This window comes from Callorhinus ursinus, unplaced genomic scaffold (assembly GCF_003265705.2).
Source record: "Callorhinus ursinus isolate GAN/ISIS: 27379988/994484 unplaced genomic scaffold, GSC_fseal_2.0 scaffold7, whole genome shotgun sequence".
In the NCBI taxonomy this organism is placed as follows: domain Eukaryota; kingdom Metazoa; phylum Chordata; class Mammalia; order Carnivora; family Otariidae; genus Callorhinus; species Callorhinus ursinus.
The window spans coordinates 12,556,754-12,572,024 of record NW_027397069.1 but is presented as its reverse complement, the minus strand read 5'-3'; the positions used below and the strand labels follow the sequence as shown (position 1 = coordinate 12,572,024).

The 15,271-nt window shown below is 36.5% G+C and overlaps 1 protein-coding gene and 1 pseudogene across 1 annotated transcript in view; one reads left to right on the top strand and one right to left on the bottom strand.

Moving 5' to 3' along the window:
- The window catches only part of GPC5 (glypican 5), a 1,333,521-nt gene that overhangs the window by 1,240,747 nt on the left and 77,503 nt on the right, over nt 1-15,271 (top strand). The window lies entirely within an intron of this gene.
- On the bottom strand, nt 72-1,191 carry LOC112826600 (V-type proton ATPase subunit d 2 pseudogene; annotated as a pseudogene).

Genomic DNA, 15,271 nt, shown 5'->3' with positions numbered 1-15,271 from the left:
GTTTGGATTTATTTCTCTTTATTCTTTGCATATTATTGTTTTTTTTTTTTTTTAACACAACACAACTCTTTTTATTTTCCTTAGAAGCTCTTCTTAATATTTAAGATGTTCTGCACTGGAGGCCCCACACTGGGTTATAAAATTGGAATGTAACTGTTAATTTTGGTTCGATGTCTTTGTGAAATGCATTCTGCTATGCACACAATATTTCTCATTTCTTGTTCCTTCAGCTTTGTGTATGCGTAAAACACACCATAGTGGAATTGCCTGTTGAATGCCAGCACGTTCATTTGTACCTCACGCTCATAAAACACATCCTCCAATGTCTTTCCTCCACTGCCATCACCCACAGCCTCAAACAAAGGCTTGTATACTCCATAATGGTCTGCTACTCTCCTCATCTGATCAAAGTCTTCTGCTTCAGCCAAAAGGCACAACCCTTCAGGGTAGAGTTTGCCGCAGGTAGGGTAGAGGGTCTCCCGGTCATCTTTGCTCAGTTCAGTGCCAAAGGAGTTAAGAGTGATGATAAAAGCACATCTGTCAGCCTCAAACTCAAGAATAGGACACATGATTTCTGCTGTGACATCACCATGATTCTTACAGAATTTATAGAATGCCTCAAGGTAAGATTTGTACAGTTTATTGCGCAGTAATTCAATATTCAGTTCATCAAAGGTATTTTCAGACATACAGTCTTGAAAGAATGGAGCTAATGGTGTTTCCACCAGAACGGCTTTAAAGAGATCAGAAGGTGTCTCCACAATGTTGACTGCTTCCTTTTCCATGAAACGGCCCAACGGGTGGCACTTGACCAGAATTTCTTTCACAGGTTTTTTTTTGCAATGCACCGTTCATCAGTAGAATCACATTGTCTATCATGTAACTGCACGTCATGTATGTAAAAAATGTGCTCAGGGGTTCCAAGGAATGATTCCGGAAATATTCAAATTCTCTGCATAGCTTTTTCCTCATCTCTGTGTCAGTTTTGGAAACAGTAAGAGGATTTGTTTGATGAGCCAAGAAGTTTCCATAATCAGTGGTCTGGAGATGAATTTTCACATCTTCCAGGGTCTCGCACTGGACCAGGTTGATGTAGTCCTGCTGGGTCAGGAGGCTGGCCTTGCACCACCACACCAGGCCTTCCAGGTAGCCATGGTCCACGTTAAAGTAGAACTCGGCGGCCTCAAGCATGGGGAAAGAGATCACAGCCAGTTTGGGCTGAAGCAGCTCTGGATCCTAGTGGGCTCCTCTGCATATTATTGTTTTTTGATATAAGTTTACCGTTATGTTTGTATATAACCTCTTTTGCATATAGCAATCTATATTAAATTAATGGTCATTAAGTTTGAACCCATTCTTCCTGCCTTTTCTCCCCATGTTTTAGGTATATGTTATTTATGTATTATTTTTTGAGAGAGAGAGAGCAAGAGCTGGGGATGGAGGGGCAAAAGGAGAAGGAGAGAGAATCTTAAGCAGGCTCCATGCCTAGTGCAGAGCCTGACATGGAGCTCAATCTCACAGCCCTGAGATCATGGCCTGAGCTGCAATCAAAAGTCAGATGCTTAACTGAGCCACCCAGGCACCCCTTATTTTACATCCTTTTAATTTGTGAGTTCCTTGACTAATTTTTTACAGAAATATTCATTTTTACTGCTTTTGTTTTTCCTACCTTTATAATGTCACTTTGGGGCTCTCTTTTCCACTGAAAGTGTTTCTTTTACTATTTCTTGCAGGGCTGGTTCAGTGGCTATGAACTCCTTTAGTTTTTGTTTGGGAAACTCTCTCTCTCCTTCCATTCTTAACGATAGCCTTGCTAGAGAGTATTCTGTCTGCAGAATTTTCCTACTCAGCACTTTGACTATATCATACCACTCTCTTTTGGCTTGCCAAGTTTCTGCTGAGAAACTCCCTGTTAGGTATATGGGTTTTGCTTATAAGTTAGTGTCTTTTCTTGTCTTAATGTTTTTAACATTTTTTTCTTTATTACCATATCTTGCCAATTTAGTTACAATATGTCTTGGTGTGGATCTGTTTTTGTTGATTTTGATGAGTTCTCTGTGCCTGTTGGATCTGGATATGTGTTCCCTTCCCCCAGATTAGGGAAGTTTTCAGCTATTATTTATTCTAATAAATTATCTGCTCCCTTTTATATCTCTTCTTTTGGGACCCCCATAATATGAATACTATGTTTGATGGACTTACTGTTTTCCTTAAGTCTATTCTCAATTTGCTTAGTTCTTTTTTTTCTCTCCCTTTTGTTCTAGCTTGATTACTTTCCACTCCTCTGTCTTCCAGGTCATTAATTCTTTCTTCTTCTTCCAGCCTGCTGTTCATTGCATCAAGTATGTTTCTCATTTATTGAGCCCTTTATCTCTGCTATGATCTTATCTGTGTTAAGGGTCTCACTCATGTCTTCTACTCTTTTCTCAAGTCCAGTGACTATCCTTATGATCATTACTTTGAATTCTCTATCAGGAATGTTACTTTGTCTGTGGCCTTGTCCTGTTCTTTCAATTGGGATAAATTTCTCTGTCTTCTCATTTTGTCTAAGTCTTTGTGCCTGTTTCTCTGTTTAGGAAAGTCAGCTACATCTCCTTTTCTTGAGGGCTATGGCCTTATGAAGAAGAGGTTCTGTGGTGCCCCGCCACGAGGTGCTACCTATTCCCCAGGGCCTGGTGCTCTAATGTGTGCTGTGTATGCCCTGCTCTTTTTTCCTGGCCTCTTTATCCTTCAGGCCAGTCATCTGCAGGGGCTCTCTCTATTTTGGGCAGTGTTTTGTCTGTGGCCTGAAAGTGGTGCCTTTTAATTAGGTATGCTCTGGTCTATTTGTGAAATGAGACCTGTCACCACCACCACCAGAACTGAAGCTCTGCAAAACTCCTGAGTCAGGATATGTGGTGTTGGCCGGGGTTTGTGCCAGTATTCTAGTGGAGGGGCCCACTGTGCTGGGACTGAGGCATGTGTGACTAGGAGGGGTTGTTCCACCACAGCATAGGGTACAGAGTTTATGTAAGCAAGTTATGTAGGGAGTGTTAGCATTCTGCTGGCTCCCACAGGTGGCCCTGTGCTTATTCCCTGAGGAGCAGGGGAGAAAAATGATACCTTCCAGGGCCTTTGTTCCATCGTTCTGGAAATGGTCTGAGATGAGTGAATCACCTCCCCACTGTGTGCCCCAGACATTCTTCAGATGGCTGTTTCCATGCTGTATGTCCTGGGGCTGTTTGTCTTCTCTCCAAGAGCAGTGCAATGCCCTGCAGGCCCTATCTCAGCCAAGCCACTGACCTTTAAAGCTTATCTTTAAGACCTTCTGGTTGCAAGAATTCCTGAAATTTGTCCCCTCTTACTTTCCAAGGCAGTTGCTGCAAGCCAATTGCTATGGGGATTCATTTTCCTCTGTGGTCCCTTGTATGGTTGTCTGTCTCTCACTTCTCATGACTGTGGCTCCCTCCCCATCACAGCATCCATAATCCATTTCTCTCCCAAACTATATCTCTGCCTGGCTTCTGCCTTCAATGTGGCCTCCTCTCTCCCTTTAGTTGTGGAGTTTGTTCTGTCAGTCTTCAGGTCAATTTCTGGGATACTTAGGATGATGTGATAGTTATCTAGTTGTATTCATGGGATGAGGTGAACCTAAGGTCCTCCTAGTCCACCATCTTCTTCCAACCTCCTTTATATCAAAAAAATTATGACAATACAGATAAGGGTTTCTTTAAATAGCTATGTTGAACAAAACTAAGTATTCCTTATAGATGAGTTATTGAACCAAGACAACAACTCAGAAAAAAATATAGCCATTTCAAATTTCTTTGGCTAACCAAAATTCTAGAAACCAATAAAGAAATTATGGAAACAATGAATTTCTGGAAATTCACACATTAGCTGCCATAGTAACAAATAGTGCTGTTTTATTAAATATAATATCTTCGGGCGCCTGGGTGGCTCAGTTGGTTAAGTGACTGCCTTCGGCTCAGGTCATGATCCTGGAGTCCCAGGACCGAGTCCCACATCGGGCTCCCTGCTCAGCAAGGAGTCTGCTTCTCCCTCTGATCCTTTTCTCTCTCGTGCTCTCTATCTCTCATTCTCTCTCTCTCAAATAAATAAAATCTTTAAAAAAATAAATATCTTCAGAATACATATGTATACACTCATTATATACATATATATTGTGAACATAGGAATATCTATATCTCTCCAAATATATCTCCATTCCATTCCTAAAATTCACACTTAGTGCTAAACAATTTTATTCTATGCATTATTTCTTTTCATTTAGAATCATACGGTATAAATGATAGCATGGTAAATTTAAAAGTTGCTTTCTGGATATCTGATACTTTTACCTAAATACTTTGTCATCATGAAGAAATTTAAATGTGAATAATTTGTGGCACCAAACTGATCCAGAAATCTGAATGTTATATGCAAAAATATAATGAGCACTCAGAAGAATATAATTTTTACTTTCTATTTGTTTGTTTCTTAGAACTCTAGATGGTATAGGACAGCCATTGCTAAATACTTGTTTCTAGTTCTTATATATAAATGAGAAAGTATCAGAGTGGTTGACTGAACGATTTGTAAAATTAACACTGAGAAGTGAATTTCTCTTCCTATTTCTCAGGCACCATGTTGAAAATTATCAATGAATACAAATGAGAATGTAAAATAAATAAGCTAAAGCTTGCATTATTAAAAACTATATGCAAATGTTTATTTAAATGGCAAATTCCCTTGAGCATTTAAAAATATTTGCAAACAGATTGTTAACTGTGACTGATAGGCAAAGATAGTAAAGCTACAGCATTAGTAGCTGTTGCCCGCCAAGGATCAACTAGAAATCGAGATTGAGCAGCTGTGAAGCTACAGAGAAAGTTAATTGCCAAAATAATTATAAATAATGCGTACAAAAATTAATTTCCACACAATTTTCAGGGGTAATAATATTATGTATGTAATACAGTGTGAAAGGCATTCTGGCCCATTGACCTATGAATAAATAAGGGAAGGGAAGGGAGGAAGGAAGGGAGGGAGGGAGGAAATCACAAATATAACATTACTATTAATTTCCCTACTATGATTCTGAATAAATTTTTTTAATTCTCCCTTCCTTCAACAAATACTTATTGAATTGTTGCCTTTTATTTTGGGTATAATATATACCCAGGTATATAGTATTGGTATATAATGTGCAAAGGAGAATAGCCAATGCCTCTGTGGGGCTTTTACTCCAAAATAAGGATACACATAAGCAAACAAGTTAATTGTAGATAGATCAGGACAAGTTCTGCAAAGTATAAAGATGTGATGAGAATGAGGATGGGGACATAGCACTGGGACACAACCTCTCTGAGTAGGTGAGATTTGAACTGAGTCCTGAAGAATATGAAAGGAGGAAGCCTTTTTGACAAGCATCATTGTGAGCTGAGAAAACATCATCTTCAAGACCCTAAAGCAGCCAAACATGTTTACTGCAGTGAAATACTAGATAATTAACTGATTTTTTCTCCTTTCACTTTTCTTGAAGATAATCAGGATCCTACTAACTCTGCTGTCTGTGACTAAACACTGGTATGTTTCTCATTTTTATACCCAAAATCCAAGATATTAAAGGCACCACTGATTTCACTTTATATTAGACCTGTCTGAGATGCTGGCTTACTTTTGTATATAGATATCCCAATGATTCACAGCTTGTGATTTTAGTACCACTATGGTTTCATTTCATTTTCTAGTTAAGAATAGAAAATATGCCTAATCAAGATATTTGCTTGGAGAGTAACCCAATACTATCAGATTACTTTTACAAAACCAAAATTATCAGGGAACTTCAATATTGTACTATCTTATTTCTGATATTGCCATTTTAAATATTATCAAATATTTCTACTGTTGAATTATTATAATTTCAAAGAGCTCATGCTATTTTAATTTTTTTAAGATTTTATCCATTTACTTGACAGAGATAGCTACAGCAAGAGAGGGAACAAAAGCGGGGGGAGTGGGAGAGGGAGAAAGAGTCTTCTGGCTGAGCAGGGAGCCTGATGCAGGGCTTGATCCCAGGACCCTGGGATCATTACCCCAGCCAAAGGCAGACACTTAATGACTGAGCCACCCAGGCACCCCAAGTTCATGCTATTTTAGATCTCCCTAATCCTTCTGCAAAGACTGACTGTTCTCCCATTTGCCAACTGGTAAACTGCAGAGCATGCTCAGCTATTACCTGTTCCAGGCAAATTTCCACTCCCCTTCTCTCCTCTTATGCTTCTCTGTGGACCTTGTTGATACCATTATCAACTGATCATACAGTATTATCTGTCCCCCACACTAGACTGCTTAACATTTTGATTGTATATAGGACTTCACATATATTGATTTGATGAAATGTTTGTTGATGTTAGGGGGGAAATGTCCTATTGGCAACCTTCCCTGTGCTAATCTGGGGATTGTCATACTGATAGAGGAAATTCACTAGTCTGAAAATCTCCTATTTTGAAACACTTCACTTATATAAAGGGACTTTTAAATAAGATTTTATTGATTTCAGAGAGAACACACATACAAAAGTAGGGGGAGCAATAGAGGTAGCTGTAGAGGGAGAGAGAGAGAAGCAGGCTCCCCATGGAGCAGGGAGCCCAATGCAAGGCTCCATCCCAGGACACTGAGATCATGACCTGAGCTGAAGGAAGACGCTTAACCCACTGAGCCACCCAGGTGCCCCTAATTAATGGGACTTTTAAACAGCCTAGATTTGATTGTCCATGCTCCAAGATATAAATTTCTATGTGGCTAGGTACCAAAAGTGAGGGTCCAGATGACTTAATGACCCAGATTCTTAATGATTATCTGTTATATAATGGTTTGGCTAAAGTTTATGAAGAAAGTTTTTATTCCATAGAGTGGTAAATTTAGCCATGATGACAACTGCCAAAGAGAGTGTGACTAATTATTAAACTCACACTGCATTCATAAGTTTCATTTTTTTCCCAATATTAATGAATGTGTTGATAGTACCAGTCTATCTAAAAGGTCACTTCATCTGTGACATTCTTTCTGTAATCTTTCCATCAATATTAAGACAAAGGTAAATGCCATATTCTTGTGTGGTTTGCTTTGAAAACATTTAGCAAATGCCAAGCCATTGTAATTCTTCTAGCCACTCAATATAAAAGGAAGCTGTGGATTATTTTTATTTTCCTTCAGCAATGGATCAACAGACAATGATGCTTTTTACAAGTCAAGATAAACATAAAAAAGATCCTGGGCTCTCCAGATGAATCAGGTAACCTTTGGTGTTTCAAGAGGTGCTCACTCTGTAGGAGCATATGTTCTTGCAGGCAACAAGCCCCAAACAATTATTATCTAAATATTAAATTTGTAACAAATTATTATAGACCTTATTAAATCATTTAGATATTTGATGCCTGTTTCTCTTCTCACTCAGTCTGAAAATGGTGAAATATGTGTATCGAGAGGTGGTAAAATATGGTGGTTATGAGCATGGACACAGAAGATAGACTGGATAAAATCCAGCCTGCAGGGGCGCCTGGGTGGCTCAGATGGTTAAGTGTCTGCCTTTGGCTTGGGTCATGGTTTCAGGGTCCTGGGATCAAGCCCCGCATCGGGCTCCCTGCTTGGTGAGAGGCCTGCTTCTCCCTCTCCTTCTGCTGTTTCCTCTGCTTGTGCTCTCTCGCTCTGTCAAAAAAAAAAAAAAAAAAAAAAAAAAATCCAGCCTGCAACTTACTAGCTATGTAACTTCAGACAACATGTTTCTGTGCAGTACCTTTCTCTGTGCTTCAGTTTCTTCATCCGTAAAATAAGACTACTACTAGTACCTGCCTTACAGTGTTGTTGTATGGATTAAATGAGTGGTATGCCAAGTAGTTATATAGAATCTGGCACATGAGAAGTTCTGTATAAGTGTGAGCTTCCATTACTATTATTATATGTACTTCCTAGGTCTCTATTCCTCAAAAATCAGCCCTCCTTAAAACATGGACAGTAAATGTTCCCCAGTGGTGGATGCTGTAATATTGACTTGGGGTATGGGTTGGAAATTAGTAGAGTTAATTCCAAATGTCAATTCATTTGGTCAATTGACCTATAGTGATAATACAGATTGTTTATACAAATAAGCCATGAAATTTTCCACGATGGAATTTATAATGCCATAGTGAAAAGAAATTTAGTAAAATGCAGGATAGAGAAAGTGCTCAATAAAGTCATGGGTGTAATTTAATTTGGGTGGCCTTGCAAGGTTTTTAATTATTCAGATGAGATATTTGGACTGAAAGTAGAAAGATATATATGATTTTGACAGGTGGACATGGTTGGATAATGGGGTTTGTTGTGGCTAAGTCACCAGATATGTAATATAGATGATGATAGATATAGATATATAATTGTAGGTGATTGGACAAATAGATTAGATATTGATTGGGAATGTTAGAAATCTTAAATGCCTCACGAAGGAAACTAAGGAAACTGACATCTTGAGATGAGAAAGCCAGTGTAAGTGTTTAAACAGAGGGGAGATATAACTGAATCTGACTGTTAGAAATAAAATATTGGCAGTTGTATAAAGAATGTCCAAGAAACTTTTGGTGAACTAATTCATGCTTTGAACTTCTATACCTACCACAAACACAGTACAAAAATTATAAAAAAAAATAATAATACCAGATGTACTCCTCTATGGAACAGAAAAGGAATAATAACCCAGAGTGGTGAGAACTGTGGCATTCAGCTCACCCCACTAGTATCTGTACCCAAAAGCAAGAATAATTACTGGTGGGGTAATGAGAGCAAGAAGGACTGCTGCCAGATACCACACTGAAGGGGCAGCCCAAGGACTTTGCTGTTCCCTGGAAGGAGCCTGAAGACCCCTGTCCTGCAGACTGGAACTCCAACTTATACAAAGGTAAATATACCTGAAGTAAATATAAAAAGCCACCTGGACTGAACTTGGTCCAAATTAATCTTCTACCAACTTCATGAAAGGGAAGGAGCCCCTCAGTGAACAAGTTGAAACCTATCATCAGACTTGAAGCATGGGGAAGATAAGTTCCCAAAATGAACACTCCCAATGGCAGAAGAAAAACTAAAAGACAAACGACCAACAAAATCACCAGTTGAAAAAGGAATTCACTGCCAAAATGGAAGAAAATAATAAAATGAGTTATGATCCAAGAGTATATAATTAATATCTATTATAAAAAGAATAAATTATGAAAGACAAAGAGATGCATATGAACCAGGAGGAAGTGGACAAGAGATTTTTAAAAATTTAAGGAAAATTTAATTCTATCTAATTTTGTTTTCAGTCAGTCAAAGAGAAAATGGCAATTTATAAAATAGTAAATTGGTAACTCGGGATAAAGCAAAGTTTTTCAATAAAAAAAATTTTATTTCTAAATTATTTTTAATGTCATTTTTAAATGAAAAAAATTAAACACAGAAAGCAGATGAGAACCACTACAATACTTTTAATAGGGAAGAAAAAAATGGAATGGTAGAAAAAAATAAAATATGAAGTGAGAATGATTGAGGACTTTCCAGTTTTAAAGAATGATGTGAGCTTTTAGATTAATAGTACCTATCTAGTGCTAACTAGTATAAAAAATAAATTTGCACCTTGATATTAAATATAAAACCCTAGAAAGGAAAAGGGCCATTACATGACAAGATAAAGAAGCTACTGAGAACATATGACAGTTTTGAACTTGTATGTACTTAAAACCATAAATGAATGTTTTTTAAAACTCAGGATGAATTACAAGGAAAAATGGGGATGTATCAATATATCTCTCTCAGGTAATAAGAATAATATTAAAAAACAAGGATATAAACAAATGATCTAATATAAATATAAAAACCTGAAATCCACAAATATACGATGTTCACTTTTTTTAAAGCATGCATGGAAACTTAACAAAAATTAACTACACATAGATGAAAGAAAAAAGACATTTCAAAGAATGGTATGCTAAAATCCACATTTCTTTTTACAGTGATGAGAGAGCACTTTCCTGAAGCTTTCTATCTTAGATATCAAAGCTAATGATGATGATGAGTATCAATTTACCCATCAAATGCAAAACCTGTTTTCTAAAATGTCATTATAGGACTCAACAGAGAATTGCAACCTTCTGTAGAATTTATGGACACTTAAAATATGAACATGTTCTCTTATTATACTTTTGACTCAATTCCCATTTACCTGTTGGATTTATTTCCTTATCTTCAAAATAAGGAGATTTGATTATGTAACTGTTAAGGACCCTTCCGGCTAAGTATTTGCATTATAATACATCTTTTAATCTTTCAACTGCTGCATTTTCTCCATGTTTCTTATAGAAATAGTTTGCCTTTCTTAAAAGATAGTTTGGAGAATCAGGCAAACCTGATCTTGAATCACGTCCTGCCACTCACTAATTGTATAACTTTACATGAGTTATTTATGCTGTTGAGCTCAGCTCTTCCATCTCTGAAAAGAAGGCAAAAATAAAATCAACCTCAATTTTCAATGATATAAAAATGTTTTGAAGTGGCAACCAATGTTGAACCAAAAAATTGCAAGTCACCTATTAAGTGCTTGGCATTAAATGTGATAGATTAGAGAGAGAGAATCTAGAGTATGGAACACATAGTATTAATTCCTTCCCTCTCTATTCCTTACCTTTCTCACTAAGTCTTTCTCCCCAAGCACTAGGTATCACTCAGCATCGACAAGCCATGTTAGAATGGGCATGGAGGGGGCGCCTGGGTGGCTCAGTTGGTTAAGCATCTGCCTTCCTCTAGGTCATGATCTCCGGGTCTTGGATTGAGCCCTACATTGGACTTCCTACTCACTAGGGAGTCTGCATCTCTCTCTTTCTCCCTCTGCCCCTCCCCACTGCTCATTCTCTCTCAAATAAAATCTTAAAAAAAAAAAAAAAAGGGCATGCGCAAGAAAACAAGGCACAATGGTCTGAGGAGGAAGAGTCTCCCCACTGGAAAACTGGACATCTGAAACCTAAGCATACTGTTGTGGCCCAATAAAATTCCAATGTCAGACATAGTTTATGGGTGTTCGTCTCCAGCTCTTTGTTGAGCACAATACTATGAGAGCTGCTCAGCAATTTGCAGAACATAATAGCAAGGCAGGCACTCTCTCTGCTCTTTTCATAATTTATACTAAATTGATGCAGGCAGATAGCATGAAATGGCTTTTTGCTTTCCAAGTTTGAAGCAACTAATGAATCATTTATGTGTTATTTTCCTTGTTGGGAAATTAAATATTCTCCATATTGAGGATTTTAGAGTATTTGAGAGGGGAAAATTATTCAATTTGCCTTATGTGATGATAACCTACACTGTAATTCAAGCAAATTTACTTCTCAGGATATAAAATTTCAAGGCATTCAGACAGGAATATTGTCTCAGTTTTTTGTGGGATTTTCATATCTGTTTTTAATTTAGTCTTTAAATTTCATACTAGATACGAAGTAAATTTTCTCACTTTCTTCACTACAATTTTTAACCTTTACAAAGTAAAATCTCATTTTAGATTAGGCTGTGGCAAATTTTTCTCTTAAAGGCGTTGAAAAATTTCAAATTTATGGTCAGACAGTACATTAAACAAACCAAAAGACAAATATTCAAAAATTAAACTCACATTAACTCTAAACGCACATTGCCACAAGAAAACTCTAAAAGTAGCTTTACTAAATGAACCGCATTACTAAAATATGCAACATTCTAGATCCCTCACCTTTTCTGTGCTTTTTCTCTAAGAAAGATTGCATAAAAACAGAAACAAGTAGATCGTTAGAAAGGATTCTTCTTTCCTTAGCAACCTGGATACTTAGCAAGACTTATTATCAGACTTTCATTTTTTCTTTCAATGAAACAAAAATCCCTTTGTACCTTACTTCCCCATTCCTGGGGTCAATTAGGACATATAGATGTCTTGGACATATGCATAAGTGGGAAGGTGACTGATTTCATGTTCATTTCACATATTCCAAAATCCCTACTGTCCGGAAATTCTTCCTCTCATCCACTTAAAAATCTGAGATTAAGCTACAAATGAACATGAAATGTTTATATGTTAGGTTGGCAAAGGGCTCTATACTATTATTCATCCAAAATAATTTAACAGTTACCTGAGCCAGATGTTATTCTTTATCCCATTACCATATAGTTGATCAGATAATGTAGTATCAAAAAAAATTTTTTTAAAGAGAACAGTGATGCACATGATATTTAAAAATTTGCAGTGGAACAGGAAGAAGAAACCAGAAATGTCCGGAAATTTAATTTAAAGGTAAAAGGCATTGAAAATGAAGTGTAAGCAATGAAGGTAAGGAATGAAGGGTTATAGATACTGATGAATAACAAGTTTCAGAGGAGTCTTTTCAGTGAGTTTCCATTTTACAGATGTTTTGATCTTATTGTTGGATCCTATAAAACTGTCTGGGTTTGGTTGTTTGCATTGATACTACCAGGTAGTCATTCCAAAAAAAGAACCATTCTGCCCCCTCCATACCCCCTTGTTTTCTAAATGTATGTCAATTGCTTTTCTCCTTTCTCTTTGTCATTATAGATAAGAATGCATTCAAACCAAACAATGAATCATGGAACACTACATCAAAAACAAATGATGTAATATATGGTGATTAACATAACAATAAAAAATTTAAAAAAAAAGAATGCGTTCAAACAATTTGTGCTGTCAGGAAAGAAAGAAGAAGGTGAATAAAAATGCAGAGGAGAACATCAGTTCTGGTTCAAATTTCCCATCTCATTACATCATACTGCTAGATTTTAAGAATTTTCTGCCATGTTATATTGGCAAGTTCTTACCTTACTTTCAGTTCCCATTCCAGAGATAAGATAACAGCTCTGGATCTTCAAATCTTGACTATCCAAAACTAGATAATCACTCTTTCTTCATTCCACACAAAGTAAAAATCAAAAACCGTTTACTTTGATCCAAGTATTCTGTTTATGACATGTTTAAAGCTTCCACATTTTTGACAAAAGTAGTCTTCTTCCAGAAGTAAAAGCTATGTATAATTACTGGTATTTCAATCACTGATATTCACTAGGAAATTTACATGATAAGCCTTCTTCTGAAAGCCCCAAATAGGTATACCGCCATCACTGTACCAATACCTATTACATGGCCTCTCCTCACTTCCTGAAGATATGAACGTCATCCCAAACACCAACCTCTCCTCTAGTCACTGTGCTTAAGACTACCCCTAACTGACAAGGGACGTCTTTTCGTGAGATAAGAGCTGTTACAACAATTTGTAGAATGTGAAAGCTCTGTCCAAATGATCAGTATCACATGTGGCAAAAGCTTTTCTAAATCTTCCTGAGCATGACTTTCCATCAACTAATGAATCCTGTGCAACTGAAACAACCAAACTTCCAGGAATATTGTTCCCTCTTTATGGAGAAAGATGAAAGTCCAGAAAAGAAATAGAGCTAAAGAATGATACAGATAAAAGTGGTGAAGGGCCCTATGATCCACAAAGTCTACTCTATTTCCCACAGTATAAAGAGTCCTAAGCAATTTAATGACTTCCTTCCTGATACAGAATTAGTCAAGAGCAGAACAAGGACTTAACTTCCGATATTCTCAATAATACCTTAGTTTTTTTTTTTTTCGGTGGGGGGTATAGAGAAATGTCAAATTCTCCAACACTCAATATTTTTAGTATTCTTTTACCATTTCTAATTCTCTTAAATGATGACTTTCCAAACTCCATATTGTTATAAATATCAAAAATTATTAGCAAAAATGTAAGGTTCTTTCCAAAACTATAAAACTACCTCTATTCTGGACTTTAGATATCTTAACAAGAAAAGAGGTATATCTTTTTTGTACAGGAACACCTGCCAGAATTATGATTAAAATTATATATTTATATAATATATATTCATTCTACCTATATATTTTATTTTTTCATTCTACCTATATATTCTATGTATATACTCTATCCTTATAGTCTACCCTAAAAATTAATGGCTTTCAACATACCTGCCTTGGTTAATGCTTATGACCATTTCAAAGTATTTGGGATCTAACGAAGTGAATACAGTTCAAAAACTTTCACATGTCCACATAACAAGTGGCAGACAGCATTTTTACTGAGGTATTTCATGCCTGAGGCCCATGATTAACACTGCCAAGGAATTTCCTGGAATATGGGCTGGAATATTCTAAATTCTGAACACATTCCCCCAAATTTCAAGTACCTTTAAAAAAATGGAAAAGAGAATGCTGTCATTTATTTGATTTGGCTGGAAAATATTTTTAAAAGCACTTTCCCCAATAGGGTAATATTTATTAAGAAAATAAAAAATATTCTACTTTAGTAAGTGGTACTCAGGAAAGTATGTCTAAATTTATTGTAATCAGTAGTAAAATACTTTATGAAAATAATGCTGATTTTACTACACCAATAATGTACCACTAATATGGCTGTTTTATAATCATGAATAATCAAATCTCAAAGCATAAATTCAGCAACCTCAAGTGATATGGGCTGTTTCATTGCCGGGAGCAACTAAACCATTCAGCAGAGAGGATTCTGTAACTTTTTAATTTTTTAAAATCTCTGTATCGGAAATTTAAACTCCTTTCAAAGCCCAAATTCCTTTACAATTGAGGAGGTTTCTTTTGTCTAATATCTACATTCTTATTATAATATTACCATATAAATCTCTTGCTCTATTTACCTTGAAATAATTATTTGTAAGCTAAGGGCTTGGTACTAACAGCTTTCTCTTTAATTTTGTATATCCCTACATTTTTAACTTTTTCTCGTAGATTTTATTTTTCAACCTTTGCTCACATACACTTTCTTCCATCTGAAAAGACTGCAGAAACTCTATCTTTGTGTTCAAAAGGGCTAATATCTTCATGTCTGAAATTAATAAGCACATAGTGAGTGTTCCACAGCACAAGCTAGCTAATTGTTTCCCTGTACAGTGGTTTTGTTTAGTATCATGGAGATACCACACTTCTCATCCCCCTGAAAAAAACCATTTGCCACAAATTAGGTAATCTAAAGCAATACAAGGCAGCTCACAGAATTTTCAGAGTAAGAGTGCCAGCCAAGTTGTGTGTTTAGCAAAGTGAAGTGTTGTAGACAGCTGGTGGGAGTTTAAATTCTCCTAGAGGAGAAGAAAACTACTTTGATTTTTTATTTTCTACCCAATAAAAATTCTTTGCAGTAATCAGCTGGTAGTTTGTAGACAACACCATCTGCATCACTTA